Source organism: Dreissena polymorpha, chromosome 1 (assembly GCF_020536995.1).
Source record: "Dreissena polymorpha isolate Duluth1 chromosome 1, UMN_Dpol_1.0, whole genome shotgun sequence".
Lineage (NCBI taxonomy): Eukaryota > Metazoa > Mollusca > Bivalvia > Myida > Dreissenidae > Dreissena > Dreissena polymorpha.
Genome location: NC_068355.1, coordinates 34,467,912 through 34,476,120, shown reverse-complemented (window position 1 = coordinate 34,476,120; position 8,209 = coordinate 34,467,912). Strand labels below are relative to the sequence as shown.

The 8,209-nt window shown below is 34.0% G+C and overlaps 1 long non-coding RNA gene across 1 annotated transcript; it reads right to left on the bottom strand.

Annotated features, from left to right (window-relative positions):
* Nucleotides 1-5,771: 5,771 nt before the first annotated feature.
* On the bottom strand, nucleotides 5,772-6,378 carry LOC127876554 (uncharacterized). The gene is made up of 2 exons (XR_008047926.1): nucleotides 6,297-6,378; nucleotides 5,772-5,837 (listed from the first exon to the last, which is right to left on the bottom strand). It is a non-coding gene; the product is annotated as an uncharacterized LOC127876554 (long non-coding RNA).
* Nucleotides 6,379-8,209: the final 1,831 nt, after the last annotated feature.

Below are 8,209 nucleotides of genomic sequence, written 5' to 3'. Positions count from 1 at the left end.
AGTTTTTCCTACAGGCAATTAGTTTGAAGGCCTTGGAAATTGTTACAAAGTGGTTATAGCAATTTTATTACAGATGCCTTTTAACATTTTTTAGAGAAAAAATCCCAGTTATTGTCTCAAAGTTATTGCTTCCATGCCATAAATTACTCACCAGTATGATTACACTATTTTCCTTGTAAATGAAAAATGAAAACAAGAGGGACAAGATGGCCATAGATCATTCGCTCTTGAAATTGAGAGTGGCAAGCAGTATGATTTGTTAGAGATGATGTAACATCAAATAAATTTCAATAAAAAGTAACATAAAATAGATTTCAATAGAAAAAAAATTTGTCCCCAGGCAGGGCCTTTATTGACCTTATGGTAAAGATTTTAAAATCTTAGTATAGGGGCACTTATAATAATGTCACTGATGTTAAATGCTTAATATTACACCTCATGGCCTATTCAAAGATGACATTTAAAGTCCAGGCCCGTACCCAGGCCATGGGCCCAGGGGCCCGGGCCCTCCCAGCTGGCTGTCGAACTATGATTTTTTTTAAATAATCGGCCCACTGCAATTTTTTTTCTCGTGCAAGGGTCCACAGTACGCTTTCCCTCAAAACAAAAGAGCATCTATGTTTTATTGTCCCTGATAAACAAGGGGATAAACGCTCGCCAATCGAGATAAGCCTCTAGGCAATGTTTTCTTTTCGCCTTGTACACATCCCCGATCAGGCCCTCCATTGTGATCATGAATGCTTCATCTATCGATGGTTGATGTAACATGTATTTTGATACTTGCAGCGAATGGAAGCAACTGCTACAGGAGTTCGTAGACTATGGTCTGATAATTGCCAACGCAAGTTTTTTTCATTCTGTGAAAAGGCCCTAGACATGTTTGTCCCTTCTAAAAGTTTACTTTTTTTTTTTAAACATTTTATTGGGAATTTTTAAGTCCCAATATATACTTTTTGCATTGAGAATAGGGCCCTGAATTTGAACCGGAACAAAAACACTGACAAAGGTATTTATAATTTTTGAAAGGAAATCACTGAAAAAGACTACGATGAGATAGTTAACATGTTTGTTTAAAAGAAAAACAGATTCATAAATTTGCCGAGCAACAGATAAAATTTGGCAGAATTCAGTATTTAAAATAATTGAGTACCGAGAATTGAGTAATATCAACTTATTAATGGCTCATTGGTAAAAAAATGAAAATTGAAACAACAAATCGATCTCATTATATAAGTTAACCTGATCCAGTGTAGAAAAATATTGTATAATTAAATTATCTCTTTCCTTGAATTTGTTTGATAACAGTAAAATATGTTAAATTGATTATTTAAGACTTTCATTATTTCACCCAAAAATTCGGCGTTTCGCGCAATTTTTTCCTCAAAAATGACAAGGTCTTTCCCAAAAAATCAGATTAAAAAAAACCTGTGACGTAATTGATTTGTGAAAAAAATGATGGAAGCAATACAAGAGTTGTTGTGGGTAATCGTCAGTTTAAACCTGTAAGTTTCGGAAATCTAAAGCTTTTAATATTGTTGTGAATTCACACCAATGTTTAAAGCTTAAGACTTCCGAAATGTGCTGATTTACTTGTTATTTTCCATTAATTCATATCACAAAATACGTTTTTTATAAGCATTAAAATTCACCAAAGTGCCAAATAAACAAAAGTATATATATATGGAGGGGGGACCCCTCCCAAACCCTCCCCGGTTGGGCCCCCCCAGTAAAAAAATCCTAGGTACGGCCCTGAAGTCTGTGTTAATTTTGTGACCCTGGGGTGGACTTCTGGTATTATGATCAGAACAATCTTTGTAGAGGACCACAAATATTAAACCTCTGACCATTGCAGTTGCAGAGATATTTAAGTATGATGATGCATGATGTATAAGTGGATATAAATTGTGTGACCACTGTAAGACATGAATTGAACCAACTTTATGCACAACCTTGATCTGACAGTACAAGTACAATCTTATAACACATATCAAAGGTCTGGGAAATGTGATGTCCATGAAGAATTTAAAAAAAGTTATTTTTATATAGCTTTATATAAATCATGCTAATTCCCCTGGGTTGTGGCTAGTTTTGACCCAAGGCGCATGGTTTAACCAAACTTTGTAAAAGACCACTACATAATGGTGTGTATTGAATATTTAATCCCTGATATTTAAGAAGATATTTAAATATATGTTTAAGTCTTAATAAATCAGATGACCTTTTGGGTATGGTCAATATCTACCACAGGAGCATGATTTCAACAAACTTTGTAGAGCATCACAATATCATGCATAAAATATTTCAGTTCATACCCTGTGGTTTCAGAGATTTTTAAAGTTATTTACCATTTAAGACCATAGAAATCTGGTGACCACTGTTGCAGTGTCAGTTTTGACTCCAGTTGCATAATTGCTAAAGTCTTGTAGAGGACCAATGTAACATCTTAATATTTAAACTTTGAACCACCCAGTTTAAGATATTTTTTTGTAAGTTATATATTATATAAGTCTATATCAATAATCGGACCCCTGGGGCATTGCCAGTTTTCAGCCCAGGGCTTTGATTTTAACCAACTTTGTTCAGCGCCTCTCTGATGTATTTACACTAAATTTTAAAGCTATGTGACTTACGGTTTCAGAGAAGAAGAGTTTATAAGTTATTTAGAATAATCTGCATAAATCATGTGATGCGAGGCATGTTTTGAGTTTTCACCCCAGGGAGATGATGAATGCAATCTTTGTAGACGACAACTGGACAGTTTTTAACAAATATTTAACCTCTTATGCTTGCGGTTATAAAGATGAATAATTTTTAGATGGTCGCTTAGCGACCGTCTAAGGTGGTTAGTCTAAAATTCAGGTCGATACGCCTTAGCCACTAGGAGCCCAATACCCGCTTACTACACGTATCCGCGCGAGAAAGAGTTGTATAATTTATGTTAGAGGTTTGAGTTCTCCAATTATATTCATTCACAAATGGAAACATGAAATTAATATCATGTTAAATGCAATAGTTTCGAACGGTGCTTTATAGAAAAGAATCAATAAACAATGATCTATTGTACGTGTTGCGGAGGAGATTGTCTTTGGTTCTCAACATATAGCTGCGATCTTTTGTATTTATGGGTGCTAGCAACACAATAGTAGAAGGTTAGTAGAAGGTTATGCTTGTTTATATTCACAGTTCTCAATACATAGACAGTTGGATATGAGTTCATCAATTACTACAGGCATACTAAAGGCAACCTCGAAAATGCTTTTTAATCGCTAAAACCGAAAACAACTAAATATATTATATTAAATATTTTTATAACAATAAATATCTTTTAAAAATGTAGTCGGCGTATACGCTGACTTTGAAATAAAGTTTGCAATTTACTTTTCTAAATAAATACAATTAAACAAAAGTTAAACTATTGTGTTGTGTTTTTCACTTGTTAGTTGCATATTCACGGCATGAAATGTGTGTTAGCATTGTCAAACCACACATTAGTGTGAGTAGATAAAAAATATACTACGGGATAGCACTTCATACATGTCCTCATATGCCTTGTTATGAGTATCTTTCTTCACTATCAAAAGATATCTCATGGTGATATTTGATTTAAACGCAGTTTTCTTTCGACACATTTAAATCACACGTCAATAGCGCCGTCATGCTAAATGGGTCTTATGCGTTTCGGCAAGCGTTTGTTAAACCCAACATGTGCTTTTGCGCAGTCAGGCCATAGGCGATGCTGTTCGCTATAAAATCACTCAATATGCTATGTTTCTCCTTACCAGAAGGAGAGATAGCTGAGTGGGCTATTTATATGATGGGCGCATATGGAATAAGACCCATTTTTGCATGACAAGGGTCATTACAAATCTCATTGCGAATTAAAAATGCCACAATTAAGAACAATGCTTTTTGATACAAAATTGATTTCAAAATAGAAAACTAGTTAATAATGGCAGCCTATCCACACATTAAGGAATGATTTCCAGACGTGCTGACCAAGTGTGGCAAACATTGTGGTATGATAATTAAATGATTTTGTCTTATCGTGACACTATACTATTTCGCTTATGATTGTTTTCTCATATTGAAGGCGAATGTGAAATTCTGCGAGATGGATTGTAACGCATAATTGTAACAGGGCCACAATTTGTGTCGTTTGAGCATACAGAGAGTAGTCCGGAATTCCTTACACTGAACAGTGCTACATCCTTTGAATTGAGCACATACGCAGTGATGTAGCAAAAAATCAGATGTTGTATCTCGAATCAGCTTATTATTAGCAAATATTCATGCGTGTCTGTTGGCGTTATGTAAAAGTCACTAAGATGAAAACTGAGTAAAACAGCTACGCCTAAAAGCGCATTAGTGCTCTATACCTATGTTTATGTCAGTGTGAACTGCTCAGGTAGCAAGTAAAGCATAAACAGCAATGTTTATATACTTTTATTCCTCGATATACAAGATACGAAGATTATTGTATATTTTGAATTTGTATATGGTGTCAAAAATCAAAAGTTTTGTACACGGAACTTTAATTATGAATTTATATTCTTGGTGAGATAGTTATTTGATATTAGAAAAAATTATTCCTTTAATATGATGGTGACTGCAAATTTTCTTTATATTAAGTTCTCATTACCATTTTCATCCTACTTTCTATCCCCTGCGAAGATTGTTAGAACTGTTCTATAACATTTCTAGAATTGTACTGGAACTAATGACTAGAAGTGTTCTGGAATCATCCTTAAAATGCTCTAGAACGATTTAGAACAGTTGTTGAACGTTAAATGAGAATAATTTCTAGAACAATTTGTTCTGAAACAGTTCTGAAGGTTTGTTCTAGAACAATTCTTGAACTAGCGTTCTAGAACTTTTCCAGAATTTTTCTTGAATAAATTTCCAGAACTGTTATAGAATTGTTATAGAAATTTTTCTCATTTAACGTTCAACAACTGTTCTAGAACAATTCTTGAACTATCGTTCTAGAACTATTCCAGAATTTTTCTTGAATAAATTTCCAGAACTGTTATAGAATTGTTCTAGAATTTTTTTCTCATTTAACGTTCAACAACTGTTCCAGAATAATTCTAGAACATTTTCAGTATGATTACAGAACAGTTCTAGCCGGTGTGTTCCAGTACAATTCTAGAAATGTTTAGAACAGTTTCGAAGGGTTGCTTCAAATAAGTCTGGAACAAAGTTCTTAAACAGTTCTGAAAATGTCCCTAAACAGTTCTTTTCAATCTCTTCGGAGGCATCTGATGGGATCAGGCTCTTCTGTGTACAGAAACTTGTCACGAGGCTCTGTAGGTGTTTGAGCACTTTGCTCTGAAATCATTTAGATAACAAATGTAGTCACATCTTAAACTAAACAAGAAGTCTAAATGATCCAGCTGGACAGTATTACAAATATAGACATAACGTCTTTTTATTTAGTCAATATTGAGTGTACTTATTATCAAAGTATTCAAACAAATAATTACACATTTGATCACAACATTAGTATTTTCAAATTGAGAATGCTTCAATACAGCAAACCTTGTAAGTAAACTGGTGATGGATAACACAATTTGACATTCAGCACCAACTTAAATACGAACGCAATATAATATTCAAGACACTGTTGCAGGTTTTTATGATTTGAACGCATTAAATACTGGATTTTATATATTTCTAAGGGATTAAAATAAAAAGTATTAGACAACCAACATACTACTGAGATTTTGCTTTGCAGCATTGTTCGTCAGGTCTAATATCTTCGGAGGAATTTGATGGGTTCATGCTCCTCTTTACAGGCAACTTATCACGAGGCTCTGTTGGTGTTTGATCACTGAACTCTAAAATCATTCATGAAATGTGTTGAAAACCAAACTTGAGCATTGTGTCATGCGATCATGAATACTTTGTTTTAGACCATCAAATTTCACATTTGGAAATTCTGGCTAGACTGAGTAGTTACTCATACAAACAATTAGCTAATGTTATCGAACGTTTGTTAATCAGATTTTTTTTTCAAATAAATTCACTCACCCCTGGCTAGTGAGTGAGTGTGAAATTCGATAACTGTGAACAATGTGTTCATGTTTCATTTACAACAGGGAAAAAATCATATATCTATAGGCAGTGTTGACCAACTGATAAAAAAAATACTTATAATAACACTTATTCAATGGAGGCAAATTGAATTTCTTGAGTCTCATTTAAGTGTCCAACTCACATTCATAAATATTAAAGCCTGTAATTTTGGACTGCCTGCCTGTCCTGAACTGTGAACATGCCTTGAAAATAATACCTACCTTGAGTTTTTTTCCTATCTTAAGTTGCCTCGAAAGCATGCTTAGGCGGTCGCTTTGCTTGCTTCAAGAGAAACCTCGTCATCTGTAATCAACAGTATATACAAATTTTAATATTATTATTATGACAATATATTTATTTAAAAGATTATTTTTCGTTATCCGAAAATATGATTGCCCGAACCTGTACTATTTACAACAAATTGTTTAACAATGATCAGGAAGACCCCTTAACTTTAATATTGATTTATTTCAATACTTTGTGTTTTTTATCAATACACAGTGTTATAAACAGTAAGTGAAATATACTTGCTCTACGGCGATTGAAATATGAACATTTTTAGGGGACATTGTTAACCGAGACACTGCCTCGTCAAATAGGTCCGTGTTGAGCGAACTGAAATATCATTTTGCGGTATTCTCCGACAGGAATTTATTAACATTAGTGACGAGGCGGGCTTAACGCTTTCAGTCATAAAAAAGTGTTCGCCCCATTCAAGAACCTTTTAGATTGGTACCAAAAGTTTGGCTATCAAACGAATTTACTTACGATGGAATTCACTGATCACCGCATCGTATGTTTGTTTTTGGTAAGTGGCTTTGATGAGATCTCCCTCCTGGTAGTGAGCAACATCTATTTTGGGTGCGACTACATTTTGTGGTTCGATAAAGCTAACACGCGATTGAACAAGAAAATAACGTCTGCCATTTAAAAAAAGCGCGCTTATATGCACCCGACTGTTTTTCGTTAATGCTGCTCCGCTGACAGTCTACGTAAATAAAATAAAAACCAGTCAGCTCTGTTTTGTGAATTTTGGCCAATGAAATTATCTCTTACATTTGGGGTTAGGCTGGGTAGATTTTCAGAGACCCGTATGATGCGGTGCTGAAATAAGCTTTGGAATTTAATTTTCCAACTTAAAATTAATCCCTCCTTACTAAATTCATATCTTCATGTTAAGGTAAACGACACATCGAAAGGAAAAACTATCTTCATGTATCGGAAAATGGTAAGTACCAGTGCTTGATATGTGATAAAGAATAATCAACCAGACAGAGAGTTCTTACGATGCTGGCCGGTAATCTTGCGCAGTTAAGGGTCAATTGTTTTAAAAACATGTTCTTTTATAAATTGGCTACATAATATCTAAATTTATTATGAAAATTATAAGTTCATGTGCTCATTAACACAAAAATATCTGATTAATTCAGTGAAGAATTGTCCGATTTGATTTCAAAACAAACATGACTCACCTCATTTTCAAACTATCACAGTGTCCGGTAATCTTGCGCACTTTGTATAATGACCTCGTTTAGGCAAAATTGTACACATATGGTGTCCAATTATTGACAAAAAACATTCCAGAAAAATATTTTAAAAATCAGTTTGCAAAACCATTGAAATTAAATGTGGATTTCTAGTGCAGTTTTTGTTCACTACAAATCAAAAAATATATAATCACTAATAATAGTGGACAATTACAACAATGTAATAAAAAAGTACCGGTATGCGTGAAAAAAAAACCATAACAGGTTTGATACCATGATCATGCTTCCATAGTGTACAGAAAATATCAAAACTAGGCCATTGCGCATGCGGAGATCATACCAAATTGGTTTGACAGAATGGCGGGAAATGATGACTATGTCGTCTGATGCGATATATTTTCATGGCAAAAAATACCATAACTGATCGGATATTGTGCAATGGAATGCTTAATTACACATTGGATTTATGAATTCTTAATTTAAAGTATGAAAACGCTAAAGACTGCAGGGAATTTGTGATTCATTTTGAAGTTTTCGTAAGAAGGCCAGTGTTTACCATGTATAGGGATGACGCAACCGGTGTTTAAATGTAATGATCGAATTTAATTTTGCATGGAATACGTAACTTTTAAATCCGTTAATTCTTT